Raw genomic sequence first — 17,055 nt, 5'->3', positions numbered from 1 at the left:
AAAGTAGTTAGGAAGACCTTCTACATTGCCCACCTTATCATGAAGGGATTCTCATCTAGATCAAGGGAGGTCATAGTCTCCCTATACTCATCACTCATCAGACCAATGATTGAGTACAATGCCCCATTCGGAATGTATCTGACCCGACACTTGCAGCAGCTGGAGAGGCCACAAAAGTTCCTCACCAAAAGGATAAAGGGTCTCAAACATCTGTCCTATGCTGCCCGACTGAAAGAACTCCAGCTCTATTCAGTCGCACGCTGCTCAGAGGTGACCTTTGCCTAACATACAAGGCCATGTCAAACCCAGATTTGATGAATATGCTTCACCTCAAAAATCTAGATCCGTCAGAGCCACAAGGGCGGAGACTTAAACCTCGACACGGCTATTAATAGGACGTGCTGGAGGGATAGATTCATCACCCAAAGACTCCCTATGCTGTGGAATAAAATCCCGGTATATGTGAGGCAGAGCACCTTGCTGGCCTTGTTCAAGAGAAATCTTGACCAATGGATGGGAGATCGCAGATATACCCCAGGGATTACCTCAGTGTCACTGCTCAACAGAGGCACAGCAAAATAATGGGTATAGTTCCCCATACTAAAGGGGTGGCGTAAGCCACAAAACTATGGGCTAGGCTTGTAAATGCCCTCGGGCAGATAGCCTAGTATGAACCTATGAACCTATGAACCTATAATGTTCCTGTTTGTTGTAATATTGTAAACTGTAATTTATGTGTGGGGTATTCTAGAATGTGTCTAGCCAAAGCATTTGTGGTATTATCCCTACTAATTTGGTATTGGTGTTCATAAATTCTCTGCTTAAACATTCTTTCAGTTTTACCAATGTAGTAGCTTTGGCAACATTGGCATAAAGCAGCATATACTACTCTTGCTGTTTCACAGTAAAATATTCCATTGATGGTGTAGATTTTGTTACGTATGCAAACTTTATTAGTTACCATAATGTGCTGGCACTGCTGACATCTCCCACACTTTCTCATCCCCCGGTTGTTAGGGCATTTTTGATTGTTCCTTTCCAACAAATCTTTAAAATTTAGACCTCTTCTATAGGTAACACGTGGTCTGTCTCCCAATTTCATATTAATAGCACTGTCCTTTGATATTATAGCCCAATTTTAATCATAATAGTCTTAATGGCATGTGCATCAATAGAGAAAGTAGTAAGAAAGCTTATTTTGCCATCATAATTCCTAATGCTATTCTCCCTATGCTCATCAGGGGGAGTATCACTTATTGTTTCTCCATAACCCTTGCATAGAATAGGTTTAAAATGACCAGTAGTCTTTTTAGTAGCCACTTCATCAAACAATTGTTGAAAAAGCTGTTCAGTGTGTTACATTCAGAAAGTCAGTCTCTGATGAGACCATTCTGGCTGCCCTAACCAGTTGGCCCTTAATAACTGCCCTTTTCTGGTGGAATGGGTGGCTACTACTAAAGTGTAGAAAAGTGTTTGAGTAAGAAGGTTTCCTGAAAATACTAGCTTTAAATCTATTATTGGGTCTATCTTTAGATAGTGACACGTCCAGAAAATTAATGGAGACTGTGTTGAACTCAAAAGTGAAACCTAGGAAGTCTGTGAATTTGGAGATTTCATTAATAAAAGCTGTTACTAAATCTAGACTTCCTTTCCACATAAAAAACATGTCGTCCTGATATCTAGTGTACCATTTTACATCTTCCTTGAAAATGGAGTTCTGAAATAGGAAATGCCTTTCCCAAAATGCCATGACTGAATTTGCAAAACTGACTCCGCATGGGGAGCCCATGGCTACCCCAGTTTTTTGCAAAAAATATTCTTTGTCAAAAAGCATAAAGTTATTATTCAAAACTAGATCTAACAAGGATGCAATTACATTTATCTCTTGCTGGCCCATCCCTTTCAAAAATAGAAGCATTTATATTTATTTACATATACATTTTACCTTGTATAACACTGGCTCTTTAAATTTCTCAAGTTATATTAATTGGTTTTATAATTAATTACCTCATCTTAATTGACAGTTTTATTTTAACCAAGGACTCTTGGGGTTTCTTTGTCTGAAGAAGTTCATGTATTTCCTGAACTAAAGCACTAACAATAAACTGGTTGGAATTCTACAGTTTGCTGCCTATCTTTGTTTTTGCATCAGGTAAGCTTGTCTGAGATTGTAAGATGCAAGTAAGCCTTAATAAGCATACTGTTAAAGAATTGCCAACATTGAAAGCCTTTCTGTTGTTGCCATGCAGAGAATACTTGCATAACTAGATAATGTAGAAGCCTTGGGTATTGAAATGCATACGACAGTATTTATAATAAAGGACAGGATTACATTATTTTAAATAGCTCATTACATTTGTTGTCAATTACACTTGCAGCCATCTTTGCAGGCTTTACCTGTAAACCAAACAGAATGCCAGTCTATCATGTGTGGTCCATTACCTGTACAGTAATCCTTTAAGCAATGTATCTTGAGCTTGTTTCTTGTTTGCTTTTCATTTTTTATTTTGATCATGTTTTCTCCAAGAAACAAGTAGATAGTTGTTGTCAGGCAGCAGGTCTTTTTTGGATAAGAATTATTTTTACAAGTGAGGTTAGAACAGAGATTGCTACTTTCAGCATGTTACTTGGTACTTCAATAAAGCTGAATATAAATTATAATTAGAACTGCAGTGCAAGGAGAAGTGGTTTGAGTTGAGTGCTGCTTGTTTTTCTTATACTTGATTTTGACTGGCATTCCAGTAATGTATTTAAAAAGTAATTTATTTTTTCATGCCTCACAATCTTTTTGTTTCTATCTAGATCACATGTGTCAAACACAAGGCCCACGGGTCAAATCTGGCCCACCTGGACATTTTATGTGGCCTGCGGTGAGGAGAGCCGGCCGACTGCATCAGCGTCATCCCTGTGCGCCTGAATGGCTCATACAGCAATTACTCAAGTGCTGAAAAGAAGTGAATGGCAGAGGAGTTGTATTCTTTTGTTTTTTTTATTTTTCTCCTGCACTGAATATACTAGACTGCCAAGGCTGTATTTATTTGGCAGTATCCACACACACAGTCATAAAAAGGAAGCTTCACTGCAGTCAAAAAGCTTACATCCTTTAGCGGACTTATTAAATGTCTTGTGCTGCTATAAGACGCGCTGTGTCAGTGTCATCCCCGTTTGCCTGAATGGTGCATAATGTGGTGGCGAGGAGAGTGATCATCAGACGGCTGTGTCACCGTCATCCCTGTGTGCCTGAATGGTGCGTAACATGTGGTGGCGAGGAGAGTGATCATCAGCGGGCTGTGTCAGTGCCATCACTGTGTGCATGCACGGAGTACCACTACCCAAGGCCAACATCTGTGAATCAGCAAATGTCCAAGAGAAAAGTTGATGCAGGGTGGTGCACTTCCTACCTAGTTTAGATAGAAGATGCTGAAATGGTAACATTAGATTGCAATCTGGTGGCGAGCGTCATCCCTGACAGAGCAGCTCTACCCAAGGCCAACATCCGTGACTCTGGTAATCAAAATGTTTAAAAGAATAGTTGATGCAGAAGGGAGACAATTTAATGAAAGATGGGAAAGCGAATATATGTTTATACTTTGCGAAGACAAACCAGTGTGTATTTTATGTTATGAGGCGGTGTCAGTGATGGAGTACAATATACGTAGGCATTTTGAAACCAAACATGGAGGTAAGAATGCTAAATATACACTTCACGAAAGACATAAAATTGTCCAAGAATTAAAAGGCAAACTGGAATCGCAGCAGAACATGTTTACTAAAGCTACAGCAAAAAATGATGCAGCAGTGAAAACTAGCTATATTGTGGCTGAAGAAATTGTCCAAGCTTCCAGGTGTTTTTCAGAGGGTGCCTTTTTGAAGCAATGCATGCTAAAAGTGTGTGAGCAGGTGTGCCCCGACCAGATGCAGACTTTCCAAAATGTCAGTTTGTCAAGAAATACCATTGCAGATTGAGTTCAAGATCTTGCAGGAAATCTAACAACACAGCTGGCTGAAGAGGCACGCAGTTATCTAGCTTTTTCATTAGCTGTCGATGAAAGCACAGACAATACTGATACAGCGCAGTTGTCCATCTTTATACGAGCCATGAAGATGGACCTCTCTGTCACTGAGGAACTCTTGGGTGTAGCTGTAATGCATGGGACGACAACACGGAAGGAAATTTTTAGGGCGGTGGAGAACTCCATAAATAATATTAAATTACCCTGGGAAAAGTTGGTGGGGCTAACTACCGATGGCGCACCTGCAATGTGTACAGGAAAAAAAGGCATGGTTGGACTAATGAAGGAGAAAATACTAAATAATGACTGCCACACACATCTGATTACTTATCATTGAATTATCCATCAAGAAGCTATGTGTGGTAAGGTTCTTGAAATGGATAACATAATAACCACAGTCACAAAAACAGTAAACTTTATACGAGCACGTGGCCTGAATCATCGCCAGTTCCAGCTGTTTTTACAGGAGGTAGGTGCAGAGCATGGAGACGTGCCATACCACACAGAAGTAAGGTGGCTTAGCAGGAGCAAAGTCCTCAAACGATTTTTTGAGCTCAGGGAGCAAATCGCTCTTTTCATGCCCTGTCAGATCCAGCCTGGCTTTGTGATTTTGCTATGATGTGTGATTTAACAGAGCATCTCGCCCAGCTGAATCAGAGGCTGCAGGGATACCAACAAGTCATCACGAAGATCTCTGATATGATCACAGCATTCCAGCGTAAACTTCTCTTATGGAAGTCCCAACTAGAACAGGACAATCTTGCCCACTTTCCTGTTTGTCAAGAGTATCTCGGCCTCCTTATCCACTGCTATTCCTTGTGCTCGGTTGGCTACTAAAGTGAGCCGGTTAATTGATGAGTTTGATCGGCGCTTCTCTGACTTCAGAGCACAGCACTGTGGCTTTGACATCTTTGCCAATCCTTTCACAGCTGACATCAACAGTGCGCCCCATCACCTTCAGATGGAGTTGATAGAGCTTCAAGCCAATAGTGGCCTGAGAGCAAAGTTCCAGGATGTCCAGATAGAGGACTTTTACTGTCTACTGCTCCCTGACTTGATGCCACAGCTAAGACTTCATGCTGCCCGTGTTATGTCCATGTTTGGCAGCACCTATCTGTGCGAGCAGATGTTTTCAATAATGAATCAAAACAAGAACATGCACAGATCACGCATCACCAATGAAAACCTCTACGCTGTTTTGCAGGTTGCCACAGCACAAGACATAAAACCAGACATTGACTCACTGACCAGGGGAAAACGGTCTCAGACATCTGGCCAGAAAACAAGTAGGTGAGCAATTTCAAAACCTAAATTTCAATGTATTAAAAAAAAACGTTTTTGAACTTTTTTGTTTATAGTACACATACAGTTTGTTTTGTGCTTTTTGTTATTTTCAGAACATGATTAATGCACCTTGCTAAGGCACACAGTGATGGCGCTGATGGAATTCAATGCTCTGTGCACTGATTAATGCACCAGGATGGTGTGAGATATGGTCTCTTATAATGATGAAGTATCTTTACTTCTACTAGTCTTAGTAGATATATCTTAATAAAAAAAATAATAAAAAATTTGGCCCGTGACTTAGCCTATTGTGTTTTTATTTCGGCCCCTTACGTGATTGAGTTTGACACCCCCTGATCTAGATATAAAGTAAGCTGTCATGCAGCCAATGCATTGAAATATTTCTTTCTTCTACACTTCATTTTGTCTTGATTGGACTTGCATAATGACGGTTTGGCACCCAGGGCAGCGTATTTAATTAAAGTTAAAGTTTTTGTGGTTTTGACCATAGCCCCTCCCCTTTCTAGTTGACCACGCCCCCACCCATTCAGCTGTCTCCTGCAGCCCCACTTTGATTTGAAGTCACCAGCCGCCACTGTCCATTACAAATGGTTACAACTGTTCTTGGATGTCCATTTCTGTAGAGTGCTGTCAGTTATATATCACAGGCTTAACACATTTTGTGGGCTACAAACATCAAACCCCTAACCTTGTTAGTAAGAGACACAACATTCTTCTGCAATAACTGGCCAAATGAGCACAGAAAATTTTCCATACTGTCATGTTACATTCTTCACAAACATGTAATGGGAAAAAATAACTGATATACATGCCCAGGCCACCAGCAAGGGACAAACAATGCAGACAATCAAGCTATGTGTACATTGTGAAATGTAATACATCAATAAGGTTGAAATACAGGGATTTATTTTTAGTTTATCGTAAACCATGTTGTCAAACCCCATCTTTGAGACCATATCGTCAACAATGCAGATAATTAAAAAACTAACATAAAGTTACACAACACCCCCCAGTAATACAAGCATTGTTTTTGCAAGGGGCAAGCCCCACTGCGTGCCCCACACCCTATGCTAATTGTTTATACCAACTCCAAGATCATAATGCAGTGGGAAAAAGGGCACATTCCCTGATTCCTACTGTACCACTATCTCAGAATGGTTCAATGAACCAAACTGTCAACATATGTTCTGAACCATATGGGTTTTGACAATTTGGTCCTTTGACACATTGAAACAGACCAGAAATGCATTTTGTTAAAAAGAGCAATATACCTATGCATCAAGTTAGCTGTGACACTAGAAACAGGTTTTGCAAGAAAATAGCAGCAAGCAGCTCTCTGGATCTATTATCCCCTACCACAACATAAATTCCTTGCCTATACGATTACCATGATATAGTGCAGACTCAGCCCTGTGAGCATTGTGACTATGCAAATGAGGTGTGAACTCATTAGTATTCGTGAATCCCCAAATCAAAACTAAGTGCAGGGAATTTAAAGATGGTATAAGGACCTACACCACTACATTTACACACCCTACCTCTGCAAAGATGAGCACTGAGAAGTGTTATCTTATAACTGCATGCAAGGGTGAATGATTACTCTGACTGCAGGAACAATCATGTTTTCACAGTTAGTTCTCTTTAATGTACACATACTAAGGGTTTGTCAGGGAGAAGGAACTTAAAAGAATGTTTGTGACTACATTGACTGACTTAAGACAGCAACATTCCGAACATTTATAATAACTGTTTGTGGAAGTAAATTAATCACTGAAAGATGTATCGACTGCAAGGCAAATCACACAGTATTCTTGTTAGAGAAACACGGGGAATGATATTCACAAAATAAAGAGAAGAAAACAGCTGTGGTGTTGCAGTTGTTTTTATTTTATATTGTGTGAGGAAAGATCATCTATCCTGTTGCCAGCATCACAGCCATCCACACATCTAACTGCAAATTACAAAGGACAAAGTTGAGAACTTGATTCTGTTGTACCCGTAATGTCAACTGATACCATGTTACATCTTGAGTATATATAACTTCATTTTTATCTTCACAGTATAAGTATGCACCTGTGGTACATACTGATAAAATTTCAAGTGTATCTTGGGAATGGCCTGTTGTTTTGGGGTCTAATCCAGGGTTGGGAGGGTGGCCTAATGGTTAAGGTGTTTGCCTTACAAACACAAGGTACAGCGTTTGAATCTCACAAGGGCTAATTGGCTAGGCTTAAAATGGCTTGCAAGGGCAGTTAGCCTAGTACTAGTCTAGGAACCTATGAATGGTGATGTCTGTATGAACATAAACAATGTCATACATGATATTTAAGGAGCATGTGTTCCTGATGAAAGACAACCAAGCTGAGGAAATATCAGAATCATACACTAACTACTTCTTTCTTAATGTTTCCTCTATTTCAGTATTTTTTCTTTAGTCTTCATTATTTGCGCCATTTGGCATTGTGTACTCTGGACTGTTAGTGGTCCCTAGCAGTGAACTACAATTTACATCCAAAGGAAAAAGTGAAAAATTTAATTTCAGGCACCTTCTACAGCCCAAACAAGCCTGGAGCGGGTGGGTGGATATCAGGCAAGTATCTCTGTGGCACAATGTGTACAGGAGAAGAATACAGAAATAAGACATATGATGCAGAGTTCAAATCCACTTTGTGGAAATGTTTTTTTATGACTGGATTTAGGAAAAGTATTGAGATCCAATGCTGCATATGAAATGAACAAGCAAGTTTGTGATATGTGCTAAAAATCTTACCAGTAGTCTATGTGACTATATAGTACATAGGCGTTTTTGTTGCAAACTCACCTCTTCTCATTACTAATAATATGTGCAATGGATGTTGCAAGATATGAATTTTTTACAGTATGCTAACACAAAAATAGTGACATGAGTAATGTGGACAAATCTGTCATATATGCTGGAAAAATGATCCATATGCCACGTCATTATGACATATACTGTAAACTTTGATATCATGAGTAATTGTATGTATTGTGGCAAGAACGGCCTTCTGTCATTGTCTGTGGGTCCTTTTTCCAAGCAACTGCCATTACATAAAATCCCAGTTATGTGTAACCTAACTGCTAATTGTGCTGTTGCAGATGTGAAAAGGATGACTGTGTGATACAAATGCTATAACTGCTTTGTTTCTTGCTACATATATCCATTAAATGTGTTAATCTGGTATTTTTTTTTTAATTCCCTTTTTTATAATGCCTTTTGCATATGCATTCCGGTCAGCAGAGCACAAACACAGTTCAAATCCTAAGGAAAAAAGTGAAACATTTAATTCTGGCTGCCTTCGGTAGTGCAAATGAGTCTGGTGATTGTGCCTGGCTGTCAACACTCTGGATATTACTCTTTGAAGAAAATGCAGCGGTCGGGTTACTTTTTCTGTGCACAAGGTGTAAGTAAAGTGAGTTTAGAGAAATAGGACAGGTAATGCAGGGTTCAAATAAAGGTAACTGATAATTTTATAGTGGGGGGGGGTCTGAATACACACTTACACACATTTTGTTAGATCAGTGCAAGCTATCCCAGCAGTAATATTTGGGATATTAATTTGAGAACTCAGAGAGAGAGAGAGTGCATTCTGTATTGGACCTGACAACAACAGGAACAATTCACCAAACATCTGCCCTGTTCTGAAAAAGTAAGTATTTAGGGAATAGTATAATTCTCTTAGATATAGTCAGGAATATAGCAAAGCTTAGTTTAGATATTTTTATTTACTTGACACTGTCCTGCAATGCTGTTTTAAATATTTCCTGTGATTTTGAACTCTGATGTTACTGTGAATATATACTGAGTATTTCTTGTTCATCTATTATTTATTATTAAATATATTTAAATCTTTCATTGTAGCTAATCTGTCTAGAAGATATTTAAGTTTTGAGAGTACTTAAATATTTATTTGGTGATACTGTGTGGACCACTCCTATTAGCCTTGCTCCTTGTCAAACTACCATTTGTATTAATATTAATATTTCACAGTAAGACTGGACACCCTTTGTTGTGGACCTTAAAGTAGCTCATAAGGAGTTGGCTGGTGGCAGTGATAATTACCTTATAGTCTGGGCAAAAAGGGGCAAAGCTAGTAAACCTATACCAGCCTGTCCCAGGTGTGTGTGTGTGTGTGTGTGTGTGTGTGTGTGTGTGTGTGTGTGTGTGTAAATCACACCTCAAAAAAAGTGTGTTAACTAGTTGAGTATGGACACAAAGCACTGGTTGGACAGAGAGGGTGCTGGAGGTCTTGGCTTGGCCACTCAGCTGAGATCTCAACTCTATAGCTGTGCCAGTGGAGAGTCTTATTGGGGATCTGGAGAAAGAAGCAGAAACCAGCCCCAGACTGACTGTGGTTTCTGTGTGCTCTTAAGGGAAACTGCACTTGAGGCAGAGAGCTGCATCTGGAAATACTGTGTGTGTACTTGTTATCCTTTCAGTGTACGAGCCCACTGGATTAAGGCTCCTTGATTAATAGTCTCTGCGCTTTTTGACATAATCAAGGTCAATGTGCCTGGGAAGTCACTGCTGTACTTTCACATGCACAAATGCAGTTCTCAAGGCTGTGCATCTTTAAGCACAAATTGTTACATGCCAGATCTGAGCTAAGTGCCAATTCAGACTGATATTTCTAATTTTACTGCTGCAGACATTGCTGGCAACAGTAGAGATGGGGTCCATTTAGAACACAAAACTGGGTTGTTGAGGAGTCTAGGGTTTTTATGGTACTCCTCATGAGGTGCTACAGAAAGAGGTTATTGTGGGGGGAAATATACTGGGTCTCAGTATGATGCTGAGGCTTGGAATAGCTTAGCCAAAGCTGTCTCTATATAACTGGCATCCCACGCACTGGAGGGCAATGTCACTACCATTATGGTGACATAAGAAACACAAGCGGGACCTCCTGAGCCAATGGCAGAATGACATCAGGACTGCAAACACCTATCAGTTGTGTAAGTATACTGACCATCACCTGTCTATGACGTGGCATGAATTAGCCAGCAAATGCAATTATTCATTACGCTTATATATTTTTCTGAACTGTACCACTGCAGCAGAGATAGCAAAAAACTGAAAGGCACATCAAGAGAGACTAACTCACTTCAGGAAGGCACCGAGTATGCATGCATCAAGCCTAAATACAAGACAAAGAAGTATTCTCAGTCCATCATTGTATATCATCTTGAACAGACACACCTTAACTTTTATATAAGTCTACATACCTGCTTCAGTGGCTCTTGGTTACTGTATTAGGCAATGAGTACATCAGCTGAATCATGTGTAGGCTGAATAACAAGACACACATTATATTTTTTGTACAGGATAGTATTTATAGGATATGAACTGAAATAATGCATGACATTAATGATTCAATTTTTGCAAATGCAGTTATTTACTTTGAAGGCATACATCTGATACAACACAGTCATATCTTGCTATTGTGCTTAATTGATTGTGTAACAAATTAATGCCTTCCCATCATATCAAGATATGGCCAAGTCATACTTATTTTTTCTCATACTGGTTTATGTACTGAAGTAATAAAATAATGTGACATTCCATTGATCTAATTATCTCTTTTTTTGACTCCCCTACCCTATCACTCTTTTTTCATACATGAGTGTGTGTGTGTGCATTCATATATATATATATATATATATATATATATATATATATATATATATATATACATACATACATAGACACACACACACACACACTCTCTTGCATACATATATGTGTGTGTGTGTGTGTGTGTGTGTGTGTATATCTACAAACCTATATATAGGTTCATAGGTTGGTACTAGGCTATTGGCCCTAGGGCCTATACAAGCCTAGCCATAACATTTTCCTGGCTATTTCTTCCCAGAATATTTACTTCCCTGGTCCCCTGTCTAGCAGGGTGACTGACGTGATCCCCGGGGTGAATTTCCTATCTCCCATCCAGTCGTCAAGGTTCCTGTTGAAGAGGGCCAAAGAGGCGCTCAGCTTGACATGTATGGGCAGTCTATTCCAGAGTATGGTGAGTCTCTGGGTCAGGAGCCTATCCTTCCAGCATGTTTTGTTCATTATGATGACCAGGTTTAGATCCCTGGAGCATGTGGCTCTGAGTGATTGGGATTTCTTTACGTGTAGCATGTCCAACAGCACTGGGTTTGACATGGCCTTGTATGTTAAGTAGAGATCGCCTCTGAGTAGGCGATATGCGACAGAGTATAGATGGAGTTTTTTTAGACAGTCAGCATAGGGCATCTGCTTTAGGCCTGTAATTCTTTTAGTGAGGTATTTCTGCGGCCTTTCCAGTTGTTGCAGTGTCTTGTGAGGTACATACCAAATGGGGCGTTGTACTCTATAATGGGTCTAATGAGGGATGAGTACAGTGGGACAATGACCTCCTTTTATCTGGATGAAAAGCTCTTAGTGATGAGGTGTGCCACATTGAAGGATTTCCTGACTGTTGTGGCAATGTGGTTATCGAAAGTGAGACCACTGTCCGTCCACCTGTGTCCTTAAGTCCCTTATCACACTTTCGGTGTTTAGTGTACTGCCACTTATGTGGTAATTCATGGGTACTTGGTTTTTCCCAAAGGGGATAACTATACATTTCTTGGCATTGAGCTTGAGCCCATGGCTCCAGCACCAAGCATCTGTTTCTGTAAGGCCCTTTTGTAGAATAGCCACATCATTTGGGGATTCAATAATGGCTCCCAGTTTGAAGTCATTTGCGAACTTTGTTAGCCAGAGTCCCTTAGTGCTGGCCTGTACTTCAGAGAAATAGATGCCAAACAAGAGCGGTCCCAGGACTGAACCCTGAGGTACTCCGCTTGTCACTTGTCCGGAGCTGTATTTTGAGTCGGTTACTTTTACAGTGTGGGTTCTGTCAGTAAGCTAGTTGGCAACCCATCAAGTGACGTAGGGATTAATGCCCAGCTTAATAAGTTTATCTATGATTCAAGTGTGGGGGATGGTGTTGAAGGCCTTGGCAAGTTGCACGGGTCTGGAGACTGATTCGAAGAATCAATCAGGTTGAGGAGACAAGATCGGCCCTTTACAAAGCCAAACTGGCTGGGGCCCAGTGTTTGAAGGTTGCCAATGTCTTTGTTTATAAGTTCCATGATAATGCGTTCCATGGCTTTGCAGATCAGGCTCGTCAGACTGCTGGGATGATAGTTCCCGGGATCCATGGTGGATTCCCCCTTGTGGAGTGGAATAACTGTAGCTGTGCGCCACTCATTGGGCACAAAGCCTGAGGTGAGGTTATGATTAAACATGACACTTGGGTGGGGTGCCAGTTCATGTAGTACACAGCCCGGGATGTCGTCTGGTCCCATGGATGCTGTATTCTTAGCTTTGGAGAGTGCGTTTTTTACCTGTGTGGCCGTGATTACCAGAATGTGGCAATCTTTTGATATTGAGATGGGCCCTTTAGGGGGTGAAGTTGGCACTGAATCGATCTGCTAGGATATTGGCAATATCCTTGGGATCAGTATATTTGATGCCATTCTGTTGTAGCTCAGAGCAGATCTGAGCATTGCCATTTAGATTCTTGACATAACTACAAAATGCCTTGTGGTTGTCCTTGGAACCTTTGGCAATTTTATTTTCGTAACTAGCTTTGGAGGATTTTATGAGGGATCTCAGCTTCTTACTGCAGTTGATAAGGGAGTTTTTTGCATCCTGGGATTTTTCTCTTTTCTGCAAAAGTTTCTTCCTTCTGTTGTATAGTTTATTTATGGCAGCTTTATATATATATATATATATATATATATATATATATATATATATACACATACATATACATACATATATATACACACACACACACACACACACATGTTTAAAAATGCATTGCTGCTGATAAAAATGACCATCAGCACAGGGAGGTAGACCAACTGCAGTTTGGCCTGCCAGACATCCACAGGTGGCTGCAGCAGCACCACCACAGGCAGCACAGACACCCAGCACATCTGTGTTTCAACCTGTCACCATTGTCTCCACAATTCCTGTCCTATCTGTTCCACCTGCATCAGATAGCTCTACCCCAGCTACTGGTACAGTGGTACGCTCTAGGAGCAGCAGTAGTAGTAGTGGAGGTGATGATTTTGTCACCTGTCAGGAGTTGACAGGGCTGGTGGAGGGCATTATGGAGTGGGGCTCAGTGCCCAAATTGGTAGGGTTGAAATAGTCCTGTATCAAATTGCCAAAATGATGCCACATCCGGCACTGACCCAAGCAGCTGACCACAGGAGACCGTGACAACAGTTTGGAAGGTGAGGACTAGATTCTCACTGTTCTCAATCTGGACGTGGATGCACCTTGGAGATCCCCTTACCTATCCCCAATCAGGGTATCCCCCAACCTGTTGTGTCCATCACCACTCCTGGATGTCTTGTAGGTCCTGTATGTCTACATCTGCTACCTAAGCTACCTTATTTACCTGACCCTCTCATTCCAAAGCACCTTTCCCATTTCCCTTCTCTCCACAAAACAAAAACAAAAAAAAAATGGACACATATCCCACAAAATAATTACACCCCATACATAGCTCTCCACTTCATCTATGTGTCATCCTGATGCATTTAATTTGGCCGAATTAGCTAATGTGCCATCCTGATGCATTTAATTTGGTCCAATTAGCTATACAACATTATTCTGTTGTCACACATCCTGGATGCGGTGACTCAAAGTCATAAAATAGTGTGAACAATACATTTATGTTGTAAAGAAGTGGGTTAGCTAAGGTGCTCTCCCATCACCCTCTTGCAAATTCCTGTATTATTTCCCGTGTCCTACCCTCTGCTTGCCACCTGCATTTTCACCTCTGTCTTATCAACCCCTTTTTCACATGCATAATCTAGTCAAAAATAGAACCACACACAATGCACATGGGCAGAAATAGCCCATCCATCAAAAAAAACTTCACTTTTTGTCCTCAGCATCTGCGTGAAGGTTGGCACCATAGACCAGTGTTAAGTGACAGTGAACTCCCCATGGAAAAAGCTGAAGATTTTAACTTCAGATACTTTTCCACAAATGTGATTAAATTCACTGTGCTGAGAATACAGAGTAAAGGCAGACTAAGTCATCACTGTGAAACAGTTACTATAACAGTTCTTAGGCTGATGGATATAATAAATTAGAAGTTCCTATGTGTCATCTTGAGATAATTCTCCTATATGTAATCTGATATTTTTGTACAGTGTCATGGGTTTGACTACAGCTTTAGGTCAAATTATTATTTCATGACATTTTATAGTCCTATCATATGGTTAACCAGAAGTCTGTACTTATCTCTATTTACATTTCATTAACAACAACCATTTGAATACTGCTGCAAAAACACATTTGCAAAAACATTCCATCCCCAACAAGGAGACTCAGTAAGATATCTTTATCCTGCTTATGTCTTAATGCTGGTTGTACTCCCCTACCCCTTCTTACTCCCTATAAACAAGCAGTTAATTGGACACAACATGACAAATTAATAATGATGAAATAAGTAACACATCATACAGGTGGTCTTACATGTCTCAGAAAAAACAATACTTTTGCTACTTCTCTCTACATCTCTCTCTCTCTCTCTGTTCACCCCTTCTTCTTCAGTAAGTTGTCACTGTCCTACAACTGCGTGATTTAACGTTTGTGAAGCAGGAGTTCCCTTGTGGTGTGAAATGAAATAATGCTCAGATCTACAGACAGATTTTTGCATACTTTCAAGGGTTCTAAGCCATACATTAGCCAAGTGTTATTGACTGTTTTTAGTACACTGTTTTATGTGTAGCTGTTGCCTATATATTGTTAGGAGTCACCATTAATCTGCTTCTGTCATGCGCTACTTGGTCCCTGCCTCCCTCTTGCCCTATGTATCTTCTTCCTTCTGTGTCATTCATCTGCCTCCTCTGCATCTGCACGTCTGGCACCAAGCACCAAATGCAAAGTAGGCTAAATGGAAGTACACAGGTTATGGCAAAATCTTATGAGTTTTTGCCTTCGGCTCCATTATTCTACTGCTGTTGAGCTACCGTGCTTAGCTATGTATAGTCAGGCTAATCTTTTGTTGAACAAGCTGAAGAGTTGCAGGTACAGCATACAGTTATGAGGGTTATGAGCAATAATACATACATTCTCCTTTTCTGCAATCTGGTGTCATGTTGGAACTTTAAGTAAGAGCTCATCTCCCTTTTAATTTCTCCAAATCTTTTGGGCTTCAAATACCATGATGGGAATGGACCCTATTCCTAAGTCAAAGTACGATTAAACTTCATGAAATTAGTATTGGTTCAATCTTTGATGTCAGCCGGAAGTGCTCTTCACAGCACCCGCAATGTGCCCAGTAAAGACTCCTTCTGAAATTCATATGGAGTTACATGTATTGGTAAGATACCTAAATATGACTGTAGATTCTTTTTATAAGACCCATTGCTCATACTACTATTGAAACTGTCTAGGTATCTTTCTTCCACATTGCTCTCATATTTGCCTGCAAATCCTGATATTTTATGACTTTGTGTTTCTCTGTACGGAAGACACTGTAGTTACTGGGTGTGGCAATTTCAAAGATCAATGCTACTTTTGTTTTCTTTTCATGGACCACTATATCCGGTTTTCTAGCACTTATCTTTTGAACTGTTGGTAATGGATGATCCCATGTAATGTAGACTTCATCATTTTCTATGATGTTTTGTGGCTCATGTTTCCAGTGTTTTTTCAGCCACTTCAATACCATGTTTGCATAATCCCCAGTGCAACAGTCTTGCCACATTATTATACCTTTCAGTAAACAGTCCTTCCGCCATTAGTATGTCACAACCAGCAACGAGGTGTGCAACTCCTGTTTCCAATTCTGTTTTCAAAATCTACACTTGTCTGTTTCTCCCACATGTTCAATGGACTTTGTAAACCAACGTGTACATAAGCCCACTATCTTGTGCCACTAATATTAACCTTTCATCTCTTGGTTTGAATTCGCCTCTCCTTAACCATTCCTGCATTTGATCCTGATAAACATGAAGTTCTTACAGAAGTATTCTGGATATGCATCCACCTCCAGCGCATGCCGTTCATTACACATAACCAAATCCTCACCCCAACACAACATGGGTTCCGTCCTGGCCATAGCACAATAACAGCTCTTCTCTCTTTTCTAGACATTGCAAACCATGCCCGTGACTCCAGAGAACTTGTATCCACAGTCCTCCTTGACCTCTTCAAGGCTTTCAACACAGTTTCCCATACCCACCTTCTTCATCACCTTTCCAATCGTAACCGCTCACAAAGCACCATTACCTGGTTCAGCAGCTACCTCTCTGACAGGTCTCAGGCAGTAAAATGTAAGACTGACATCTCAGCCTTCTTTCCCACCCCAAGCGGGGTACCACAGGGATCCATTCTTGGCCCTATGCTCTTCAAGATCTTCATTAATGATTTCCATGCAGCCATTCCTAACACTAAGATAGTACAATATGCAGATGACTCAACTTTAGTTTGCTATGCATCAAACCTCCCTGAGCTCCAAACAAAAACTCAAACTGCCTTCTCAACTACTGAGAACCGGATGCTCCAAAATCACCTCTCTTTGAATGCCAACAAATCAAAGATCCTTCTATTCTCTCCCTCAAAATCTATCTGCCTAGACAAAACCTCTCAAGATTACAAGCCTTGCCAACTCCACTACAAAAGTTGTTCCTTTTGCTAAACTTCTTGGATTTACTATTGAGG

At 40.4% G+C, this 17,055-nt stretch overlaps 1 protein-coding gene and 1 pseudogene across 1 annotated transcript in view; one reads left to right on the top strand and one right to left on the bottom strand.

The window, feature by feature from the left end:
* LOC122813548 (intracisternal A particle-promoted polypeptide) overlaps positions 1-17,055 on the bottom strand; it is a 618,994-nt gene that overhangs the window by 579,744 nt on the left and 22,195 nt on the right. The window lies entirely within an intron of this gene.
* Positions 3,392-5,307, top strand: LOC122814251 (annotated as a pseudogene).

This window comes from Protopterus annectens, chromosome 10.part0, assembly GCF_019279795.1.
Source record: "Protopterus annectens isolate FY-2018-M chromosome 10.part0, PAN1.0, whole genome shotgun sequence".
Taxonomy (NCBI): domain Eukaryota; kingdom Metazoa; phylum Chordata; order Ceratodontiformes; family Protopteridae; genus Protopterus; species Protopterus annectens.
The sequence above is the reverse complement of the archived record's forward strand: the minus strand, read 5'-3'. Positions and strand labels throughout refer to the sequence as shown.